We start from the raw sequence: 12,417 nt of genomic DNA on the forward strand, positions 1-12,417 counted from the left end.
CTGCTAGTGTAGACATGGCATCTTGCTGAAACGACGGCGGAATGCATGTTGTGTTTGAACAATGAATTCCAACAGACAAAATGGTTTGCCTTGTAGCATGGTCGCCAAGTTACTACAAACAATCAACAGAAATAAACAACAACGCAGCTGTGTCAAAACTATGAATCTTTCGTTATGCAGTGACATGCGCAATGTATTTCTTTTTTAGCTTCTCTGTAACAAACAGCCGCAATCCATTCTTTCTTTCTGAATTACGCGGTTTTCATGTACCTTGATTCTGACGCCTAGTTATAAAAGATATTGTTTTTATTATTATTAATTTAATCGTGCATAAATACACATCAACAATTGTCCGATTATAAAACTTGAGTTTCTCTTTTCGTATAAAATGTTCCAACAACTTACGGGTGTGTATCTGGGTGACATCATCGACAACCGACGATATTTTGACAGGTGCACATAAAGTCTAGTGCAGCCAAATGCCTAGGATATGGCGGGGTGCTCCCCTGTCGATATATCGGCCGTTGTTGAAAATATCACAAAGCTGCATTCCCGTAAATCGTTTGAACGCTGGTAATACTTTACCTAGACCATATAGAATAATACAGAATTTCAGTTTCGTGATGCTTTAATTAAATGGTATCCCTTAACACACAGGCTGAAGGTTAAGTTTTTCGCTGATTACAGAAATTCATTTCCACAGTTAAACGGTTCCTTGCAATTGGTTGTTGAGCTCATAAAGAATTTCTTATTGGTGTACTTACACATGTACAGGTTGCTTGTTTTAACTTGAGTCAAATTTCTCGAGAATACTTCTTAATTGGCGTCAGATCGTCCAAGTCTCAAGGTGGTTGGAGGGATGTGTTCACAATGCTCCAAACATTCACAAATGGTACGAGGTACGGCTACCTTGCTTGCCATTGTAGGTTTTGGGAAGCTCAAGGAGAAACTGTATAACCTCTCGCCGTATGCGGGAGCATTATCTTCCTGAAATGTAAGCTAGAAATGGCTTGCCATGAAGGGCAACAAAACAGATGCTGTAAGGGTGACAACCGAAGGAGTCCTGCTATGAAAAGAAATGACACCAAAGACCATCACATCCGGTTGTCGGGTCGCATAGAGGGCGACTGTCGGGTTGGTATCCCACCGCTGGCGAGGGAGTCTCCTGACAAGTCTTCACTGGTCATCGAGTCTCGGTTCGAAGCCAGACTCGTCATTGAAAATGATCTTCTGCTCCAGTCATTGACACTAACATTACTGGAGACAGCCCAGGCAGCGACACAATACCAACCTCACTGTAGGCCGCCACACTACTCACCAACCAGGAGTGGCGATCTAGCAGGACCCCTTTAGTTGTCTTTCGTGGCACCCTTACTGAGCTGTGCGTGCCTCGTGTTCCCTCCATCATGTATTTTGCACCCTTCCACCTCGCTACGTTAAGGGGCTCCGGAACGCCCTATACTTGCAGTGTTAAAATAACACTTATAAATTACATCTTTCCTCACAAAGCATTTGAGGTAGGCAGTTGAACTTTTTACAGATTATTTATTGGAATATGGGCTACAACTTAACACAGGGATTTTACAAAATTTTAGTTCAGTTATTAAAGATGATTTTTTTCAATTGTAATGAAAATTCACAACATTTTTTTGCAATTTTTTATTTATATATTCAAAAATATACAGTTTTTTGGAAAAAGGCTGTGTTAAATTATGCAGAAGGTACTGTGTAACATTTACTGAAAGTTTGAAACAAATATGTTTGGAAGATCCTTAGAAAACATGTAATTAGTATGAAAAAAATAAAAGTTTTGGGAATCGAGCGACAAAGATTGGATTAACTTTTTAGTGCATTCCAGGTCCATAGGATGGATTATCTTCATCCTCTGCAAACTCCTCCTCCAGCTTCCTCTTGTTCCTCCTCCTGTTTACTCTTGCTTGTATTTCTAGACTCTTTACAGCCCTGTCTGCAGCCCGAAGGCGTTCCTTGTCTAAAGCAAGCATCGCTCGTACCATGTTAGAACCTATCTTCATTCCCATATTTCTAAATACCTTGCACCTTACAATGTTGCCATCACTGAAAGTCGCAACAGCATCATACACACCAAAGTGAAGTGTTTTTATTCCAACAAATACAGTCTTGGGGATTCTCGACCATATAACACTATTTACATTTTCATTGGGGTTTGAGTTTTTCCGTGAATACACTTTTTCAACAGTTCAGTTATTATTATTATTATCTTTTTTATTATCTTTTTTTTCCTCAGACTTAAGTCTGGTTAAAAATGGAACGTGACGCGGACCTCGGTCAAGCGTGACTTCCTTGTAACTGTATGGTATATGTTATATTGCATTTAGGAACTTTCGGGTCATTGAACATGTATCAATAATTACAGATTTTTGTAGTTGTATATATATGTTTGGATGTAGCTGTATTGCATTGATGTACTGGTGGATATTGTGAGGTATGACTCCTGTAGTTGATAATATAATTGGTATAATGTTGACTTTATCCTGATGCCACATGTCCTTGACTTCCTCAGCCAGTTGGATGTATTTTTCAATTTTTTCTCCTGTTTTCTTCTGTATATTTGTTGTGTTGGGTATGGATATTTCAATTAGTTGTGTTAATTTCTTCTTTTTATTGGTGAGTATGATGTCAGGTTTGTTATGTGGTGTTGTTTTATCTGTTATAATCGTTCTGTTCCAGTATAATTTGTATTCATCATTCTCCAGTACATTTTGTGGTGTGTATTTGTATGTGGGAACGTGTTGTTTTATTAGTTTATGTTTTATGGCAAGTTGTTGATGTATTATTTTTGCTACATTGTCATGTCTTCTGGGGTATTCTGTATTTGCTAGTATTGTACATCCACTTGTGATCTACTGTTTCTATTTGTTGTTTGCAAAGTCTGCATTTATCTGTTGTGGTATTGGGATCTTTAATAATATGCTTGCTGTAATATCTGGTGTTTATTGTTTGATCCTGTATTGCAATCATGAATCCTTCCGTCTCACTGTATATATTGCCTTTTCTTAGCCATGTGTTGGATGCGTCTTGATCTATGTGTGGCTGTGTTAGATGATACGGGTGCTTGCCATGTAGTGTTTTCTTTTTCCAATTTACTTTCTTTGTATCTGTTGATGTTATGTGATCTAAAGGGTTGTAGAGGTGGTTATGAAATTGCAATGGTGTAGCTGATGTATTTATATGAGTGATTGCTTTGTGTATTTTGCTAGTTTCTGCTCGTTCTAGAAAGAATTTTCTTAAATTGTCTACCTGTCCATAATGTAGGTTTTTTATATCTATAAATCCCCTTCCACCTTCCTTTCTGCTTAATGTGAATCTTTCTGTTGCTGAATGTATGTGATGTATTCTATATTTGTGGCATTGTGATCGTGTAAGTGTATTGAGTGCTTCTAGGTCTGTGTCACTCCATTTCACTACTCCAAATGAGTAGGTCAATACTGGTATAGCATAAGTATTTATAGCTTTTGTCTTGTTTCTTGCTGTCAATTCTGTTTTCAGTATTTTTGTTAGTCTTTGTCTATATTTTTCTTTTAGTTCTTCTTTAATATTTGTATTATCTATTCCTATTTTTTGTCTGTATCCTAGATATTTATAGGTATCTGTTATTATTATTGTTATTATTAATTATTAATAATTGGTTAATAATAACACCATTTGACAGCAGTTTAACAGCGCCACAGTGGGTCACGCCCATGTAGAACACATTTCAAAAAAAATTTAAAAATAGTTGTAGTCTTCGGAATTGAATAAATTATATATCTATTAAAAGGTAATAGTCTGCAGATTCAGAAAACGCAAAAAAGTAAAAATTGAACTTTTCATGATTTTGAGCCTTTCCGGAGCCCCTTAATGTAAATTACATGTCACAGAGTTGCTGCTTTGCCTGACTGTGACCGGCGCTAGCAGCGCGTATCGATATATCCCCTCTCGTAGTATCTTTGCTCGACTGCTATTACTTCTCGGTCGTTGTCTGTCGTGAGCGAGTTCGGGTCGCGAGTTCGGGACTGCTAGTCATTTGGAACGCGTCTAGGGTGCAGTCCGGACCTGCCAGTCGCCTGAGCCGGGCCACGGTCTTCACAGTCTTGGTGAATCGTCGCTCGGTCGCCCAACCGGACGGCGCGTTTTGGCTCACCGATCGTTCGTGAGTCGGCTGTGTTTGTGTGTGTGAATCTACTCCCGATGTGTCTTAGTGCATGCTTAGTGGCTGTTGGGTACCGCTCAGGTCTTCGTGCAGTGTTGTCAGGTTGTGTGTGTGTAGTTGGCGTTATTTCCACGGACAACCATTTTAGATGTTGTCGGCATTCTGAGGTGAGTCAGTCGGAGGTGCGAGGAGGAGAGTTCCCGGCGGCAATTCGGGTCGTGAGTTGGACCTGCCACAGAGCTGCGACGTGTCTGGAGCGCAGCCCGGGCCATCCAGTCGCCGGCTTGCAGCAGCAGTGGGTCCTGGGTGGACATCGCCCGCCCGACCGTTGACGCCACGCATCACTTAAGCCGGGCCTGGATTGTTGGTCGGTCGGTTGATCCGAGGACATCTGCGTGCGGCATAGTCCACTGGGCCGCTGGCGGTCTCTGCGCAGTGTCGGAGTCTCCAGCTGCCCGATCGGTAAGAGCATCGTCGCTCGGCGACCCAGGGCGTGAAGGTTTAGTGGTTTTGAGCATTACGTTGTTGGTTCCGGCGTTGCTGTTGTGGACGTTTTCCTGTGAGCAACAATGAGTGAAGTGATCGAAATAGCCGTCGCCACGTGGAATTGATCGAATTAATTTACCCATAGTCAAGTGCTCCAGCGGAATTTTTTGCCTTGTGCCCGTTAGTGTTCTGGTTACCTGGCCTGGCCGCTAACGTAGGTAGTGTCTTTTCCTCACATGGTGTGTAGTTTTGGCAGCTCAGTCCACATACGCGTTTGTTTGGGGATAGTTCAAATGGTTCAAATGGCTCTGAGCACTATGGGACTTAACATCTACGGTCATCAGTCCCCTAGAACTCAGAACTACTTAAACCTAACTAACCTAAGGACATCACACAACACCCAGCCATCACGAGGCACAGAAAATCCCTGACCCCGCCGGGAATCGAACCCGGGAACCCGAGCGTGGGAAGCGAGAACGCTACCGCACGACCACGAGATGCGGGCTTGGGGATAGTGCTACTGGTAATTTTTTTTTAGGGGGCCTTTCATTCTCGTGCACTCCGTAGTGGCAAGCAAGCGGTCGGTCGGTCCGTGACTGTCCCTTGGTTGGATTCGCACGAATTAAGGGTAGTTTGACTCACCACCTGTCTCGCCTAGGTGAATCAGGGCAGACCAATCCACTGGAGACTCCTGAGTGTAGTTCTCTTAATTATCCTTTTGGCAGCGTTAATGTTGTTGTAAATTAACAGTATTTTATATTTTTAATTTAGCAAGGAAAGATGTTCTTAGAGTTTCCTTCAAGTAAAAACATTATCGCCATCTGCTCTTGAAAGGTTATTGTAATTTCCTCTGAAAAATTTTACAAGTTATTGTGGGGCTTCCGGCGTTGGTGATGCAAAAAGTAAATTTTTAAACTTAATGTATTGTTTTACCGATTGTTGCAATATATATTTCCTTAATTTGCAGAATTTAACTTTGCAGCCTTCAGCTATCTTATTGTGTTTGTTTACCTCTTTCTGTGCACCTTGTGGGCCATCAGCCCTGTTAGCATCTTAAAACATTATGGCCTTCTACCTTTAGTAATCATCATAGTATATTTGGAATTTTGAAGATTTAATACGGTGGCTTTCAGCCGCTCCGCGTGCTGATCGCATATATGTATACGATGTATCTTATTCGTAAATTTAACTGTGTGTCATGTATTTTCAAAATTGAACTTATTATAAAGCATCTCTATGGAGGCCTTCAGCCGCAGAGCAAATTTTATTCATTAAATAGTGTGTTTGTGAACTAAATGATAATAAATTACAATTGTGAAATGAATCCGGCCACAACTCCCTTGGCCCTTTCCAAAATCCTAATTACTGTTGATCAGGTGTCTCACTTACAGCATAGTGATACGTCTACGATATTCTACGCCTACTTTTCATTTCAACAAGATAATGCCCGCCCTTTTACAGTGAGTGTTACTACTGCCTGTCATCGAGCTTGCTACCTCCGCATTTGACCGTGAAGGTCATCGTATTTCTTCTCCGTTGAGAATGGTTGGAACACTATTGACAGAACCCTCCAGCCAGGTCTAACGATCCAGGTGGACAGAATTTGGCACGATATCCTCAGGAGGTCAGCCGAGAACTGTATCAATCAATGCCAAATCGAATAACTGCTTGGCCCAGAGGTGGACAAATTCGTTGCTGATTTTCTCATTTTGTGAAGCTTTTTCTCTAGAATAAGTCATAAATTCTTCTGAAGTTGTTTGCCTGAATATGTAGATGATATCTGCGATTTCTTCTCCATTCGGATAATTCCTCCTAGGCGCGACGTTTTTTTTTTTTTTTTTTTTTTGTCGTAGAATGTAGACTACTGGGCATTCAAATTGCTACACCAAGAAGATGACGTGCCACAGACGCGCAATTTAACCGACAGGAACAAGATGTTGTGATATGCAAATTATTAGGTTTTCAGAGCATTCACACAAGGTTTGCGCCAGTGAAAGCACCTAGAACGTGTTGACTAGAGGAAATTTGCCAACCGATTTGTCACACACAAGCAGCACTTGACCGGCGTTGCCTGGTGAAACGTTGTTGTGATGCCTCTTGTAAGGAGGAGAAATGCGTACAATCACGTTTCCCACTTTGATAAAGGTCGGATTGTAGCCTATCGCGATTTCGGTTTATCGTATCGCGACATTGCTGCTCGCGTTGGTCGAGATCCAATGACTGTTAGCAGAATATCGAATCGGTGGGTTCAGGAGAGTAATACGGAACGTCGTGCTGCATCCCAACGGCCTCGTATCACTAGCAGTCGAGATGACAGCCATCTTATCCGCATGGCTGTAACGGATCGTGCAGCGAAGTCTAGATCCTTGAGTCAACAGATGGGGACGTTTGCAAGACAACAACCATCTGCACGAACAGTTCGACGACGTTTGCAGCAGCATGGACTATCGGCTCTGAGACCGTGGCTGCGGTTACCCTTGACGCTGCATCACTGCGTCTGCGATGGTGTACTCTACGACGAACCTGGGTGCACGAATGGCAAAATGTCATTTTTCCGGATGATTGCAGGTTCTTTTATGATGGTCGCATCCGTGTTTGGCGACATCGCGGTGAACGCATATTGGAAGCGTGTATTCGTCATCGCAATGCTGGCGTACCACCCGGCGTGATGGTATGGGGTGCCATTGGTTACACGTCTCGGTCACCTCTTGTTCGCATTGACGGCACTTTGAACAGTGGACGCAACATTTCACATGTGTTACGACCCGTGGCCCTACCCTTCATTCGATCCTTGCGAAACCCTTCATTTCAATAGGATAATGCACGATTCCATGTTGCAGGTCCTGTACGGGCCTTTCTGGATACAGAAAATGTTCGACTGCTGCCCTGACCAGCACATTCTCAGATCTCTCACGAACTGAAAACGTTTGGTCAATGGTGGCCGAGCAACTGGCTCGTCACAATACGCCAGTCACTACTCTTGATGAACTGTTGTACCGTGTTGACGCTGCAAGGGCAGCTGTACCTGTACACGCCATCCAAGCTCTGTTTGACTCAATGCCCAGGCGTATCAAGGCCGTTATTACGGCAGAGGTGGTTGTTCTGGGTACTGATTTCTCAAGATCTATGCACCCAAATTGCGTGAAAATGAAATCACATGTCAGTTCTAGTATTATATATTTGTCTGCATTCCTTCTTGGTGTAGCAATTTTAATGGCCAGTAGTGTAATTTTAATCAAACCCTGAAGGTAGATAGTCACTAATGTCAAAACGATGCTCCAACGAGGAAACCATTTTCTTGCTGTGCTTTGTCCAGTGCCATTATCCCTATACACGTCGTAAATGTTTCTGGCTTTCTCCGCTGCTCTCACCCCCCTATTGAACTCAAACGGAAGAATGTGTCGAAAAGATTCCGATTTCTCCACTTGACACTCCATTTTCCAGCGGTCACAGCTCCACTCATCTTCTCCAAATGAGAGGTGGCAGTTCTGGGTACTGATTTCTTAGGATCTATGCACCAAAATTGCGTGAAATTGTAATCAATTGTCCAGTGAATCCCCGTTTATCATCTGCATTTCTTCTTGGTGTAGCAATTTTAATGGCCAGTAGTGTATTTTGCCACAGGCACTGCCTATCCTAACCTAAGACATTCGCGAGGAATGTATGATGTTTAAGTGTAACTTCGATCTATGTAGTTCTGGCGTTGTGTGAGTGTATCATGAACAAGTGCCGACGTCACAGTGGCCCCCCACAGCCTCTAGGCAGGTGAGTACCGGAGTGCCGCGCTATGTTCCCCCCTGGCTGGCAGCAGCCGCCTCCTTTGCCCGGGGCGGGCTGCATACGTCGGCTCCCCCTCGGCCTGAAAGCGGCTCCCGAGGCGTGAATCTTTCCAGCCGAATGGCAGCGGTACGGTCCGCCATTCGTCCTGTTGGGACTCGTCGATAAACAGCGGGAATTATTCTTCCGTGCGGAGGATTCGCTGCAAACACACCAGGGGTGGGAAAGAGCGCCGCACGTAGTAAGAGCGCATGCACCGTCTCTCACAAAATACGATGCCTCGTAGTCATACGGTTCTTGATGACAGAACTTGCGTTCAAATGGCTAACTGCAGTGTTATATCAAAAGATGGAAAGTAAAGCGGAGAACCGGTTGCGCTATCTCATCAAAAGTATCCGCAAAATGTATCACGAATGGGGACCCGCCAGTGCAACAAGAGGTGGGCACTTGTTGTTAGTGAAGCAGTCACAGCTGAAAGGGTCAGCCAGGAGAACACAGCGACTTCAAATCCAGCAGGAAGATTTCAAAAAAATATCTGCAGTTGAGATACCAGAAATATTCAAGCCTATAGCTTCTTGCTAGAGATGAACCTTTATTTTTGTTTGTTTGGATCATTAATTTCATAAGCATTATAGGCAGAAAAGTGGAGGTAATGTACCACTATTGAAATAAGCCCTTCATATGTTCCTGGATATCGTGGATTCTAAAAATGGTTCAAATGGCTCTGAGCACTATGGGACTCAACTGCTGTGGTCATAAGTCCCCTAGAACTTAGAACTACTTAAACCTAACTAACCTAAGGACAGCACACAACACCCAGCCATCACGAGGCAGAGAAAATCCCTGATCCCGCCGGGAATCGAACCCGGGAACCCGGGCGTGGGAAGCGAGAACGCTACCGCACGACCACGAGATGCGGGCCGTGGATTCTAAACTGGATCTCCTTCGTAGTACTCGAAACAATCACTCGGAATCCGGTTTATAATCCACGACGTTCAGGAACGTGTAGCCCCAATTTGACAGTATCGTTTAGTTTTGAAAGATGCAAATGGGGCTTATTGATGGCATAATGCAATGCCGAAATTGGTAGTCAAAATAAAACAAAATAAAATAACATCTCAACTGCACTGCCGAATTTCGTTGTTGAATGCATTTACGCTTAGTATAATTTAAATTGTGTTAAACTACAGAATTGAAGTAGTAAGTAGTATGACACATGAAAATACAGAAAATTAGCAAACATTACTTGTGAGATCTGACTTTCTCCTGCCGTATACAATTTTCGAACAACTTACGGGAATTCAGCCAGGTAATATTAACAGCGACCGCCGATATTTCGGGGGCAGCACATTCCGCCATTCTCAAGACAAACTGCAACATTTGCCTTTTGCCTTGAAAATGGCGGGGTGTGTTCTCGCCGAAATATCGGCGGTCGCTGTTAATATTACTTAGCTGAATTCTCGTAAGTTGTTTGAAAACATTAACTATATTTCAAAAATTAGCGTCTGAGTTTATTCCTGATGCACATGCATTCCTGTCTAAGAACTAACACTTCATCCACAATTTTTCCAACTGTTTTATTTCTAATGCATGGTTTCCGATATGCTAACTTGTTTGGTTAATAGACATAAACCTGGGACTATATACAACGCAGTAAAATGCGTAGAGGAGTTAAGTATGTGGGCGAGAAAACAGTGTAATGTCACCAAACCTAGAAATCACATGATTAACGAATGTCTGTTGCAATAGCATACTTACTTCAAACATTGAGAGCGTTGCTGAATGTTCTAGCTGGTAGAACACGTCGTCAAAGCTGTGATTCCGTCGCTGCAGCTTAGAAATAAAACTTCTCAAAAACATTTTTAACTAACAATTACAGCCGGCCGTGGTGGCCGAGCGGTTCTAGGCGCTACAGTCTGGAACCGCGCGACCACTACGGTCGCAGGTTCGAATCCTGCCTCGATCATGAATGTGTGTGATGCCCTTAGGTTAGTTAGGTTTAAGTAGTTCTATGTTCTAGGGGACTGATGACCTCAACAGTTAAGTCCCATAGTGCTCAGAGCCATTTGAACCATTAACAATTACAAAAACGTCATTTTTGTTTTCAAGGAAATATGAGCCTATTATCCGTGATCTTCACGCTTTAGCACTATGTAAAGAGATTTCGCGAGTGTCACATCGGTTGTGTCCAGACCATACGACTACGTTTTGTTTATTCACGTAACCGGATAAATGAAAGTGTGTTTCATTAATCACTGTGTGTGCCGGCAGCGGTGGCCGTGCGGTTCTGGCGCTGCAGTCCGGAACCGCGGGACTGCTACGGTCGCAGGTTCGAATCCTGCCTTGGGCATGGGTGTGTGTGATGTCCTTAGGTTAGTTAGGTTTAAGTAGTTCTAAGTTCTAGGGGACTTATGACCTAAGATGTTGAGTCCCATAGTGCTCAGTCATTTGAATCACTGTGTGCTTCTCTTCAACATTTAGAATGTGTAACTTAAATCCAGCCGCAGTGTTGCATATCGTCAAACGGCTTCGAAAATCAGGTGGTTTCAACTTGTGGGATACGTGAAGTTTGCAGGGCGACAAATGCAAAATTTTACCCAGAATACTGTGTCCTGTTTCTCTAGCGACAGTAGCTTCTCCTTACAGTCTTTCTGCAGACTTCTTTGGACTGTAGTTGTCGCTATTGTCCGTTCAGCGGTTTCTTCACTGCGTATGGATCTATGCCTACCCATATGTTTATCACCAAATAGCTGAAAAACCCGACATTCCCGGTGATTCATTTTGCCAATTTTCTATTAAAAACGGAAACAAAAAATAATAATAACAAAAAATTGGATTTCCATATATTCGTGAAAACGCTTTTGAAATTAGGAAACAGTCTTGTAAAGAAGTACACATAATGCAAATAGTGTATGTACAGTAGCCTGTACAGTTTCTTTACGCTGAGCGCAGCTACTTCTCGTGTCTAGAAAGCGATTTTGAAAACACCTCATCAAAGCTCTATAGTCGGTTGTTTTTATTGTCTACTGCCGTTTGCGCTTTTCAGTTTAAGGCTGTGAAAAGCCCTGCCAGGTGTCAGGAATTTTCTTAAGTTGACCAGGCTACAGCAGTGTCTTAGTAGTAAAGAACAAATGTATTGAAACTTCATGCATGATGTGGAATGTTTTCACGCATCTCAATGTTTATTACGTCGTATTTCTTGAACTATATGTCGTACAATGATATATATCTGTGTATATGCACCCAGTGGTATAAGTGGATACTGTCCGCGAAATGTGTTGCATATAGAGTTACTCGTAAGGAAATGGTAAATTAAAACCTCCTCCATGACGCGGCAATTTTTGATCTCAATAATTGAATGACGCTACATCTCTTTGACTGTGTGTGTGTGTGTGTGTGTGTTACACTCATATACTTTTGCATATACATTCCATAGTATACGTGAATACTGTTTGCAAAATCTGTTGCAAATTGTGTTAGTAGCACAGATGTAATAAATTTAAACGACACGAATGATGCGAAAGTTTTTCACAAATCCCATTGTTTATGACTCCATATCTTCTGACATTTTATAGATAAGTGGTTACTACAACCACTGTTACCTGATAGCAACGGATGTTTGGTTGAAATGGATCAATTGGTTTAGGACTAAATATGAAACATGAGTACACACATACAAGCATTCATTTTTATAATACATGGATTACACAGCAATTGGTTCTACAGATTTCAACATATCGTGGAAGCGACTTTCGAGAGGGTCATGCATGCTAGTCCACTAAATTTCGTAAATATTGGGCTTAATCTTGACCTGAAAAGGAACAGGGCACCTGGATAATTAGTACTACAGAAAATTCGATTTATATTTGGTCATTATTATCATCCCGTTCTCGATTACTCTGCAGCTCATACCTCAATAAGGGTATAAGGGGATACATCGACGTCTCATAAACGCCCATAAAGGACTAAGTGGAAGGACTGGA

The sequence above is a fragment of the Schistocerca cancellata genome, chromosome 10 (genome assembly GCF_023864275.1).
Source record: "Schistocerca cancellata isolate TAMUIC-IGC-003103 chromosome 10, iqSchCanc2.1, whole genome shotgun sequence".
Lineage (NCBI taxonomy): Eukaryota > Metazoa > Arthropoda > Insecta > Orthoptera > Acrididae > Schistocerca > Schistocerca cancellata.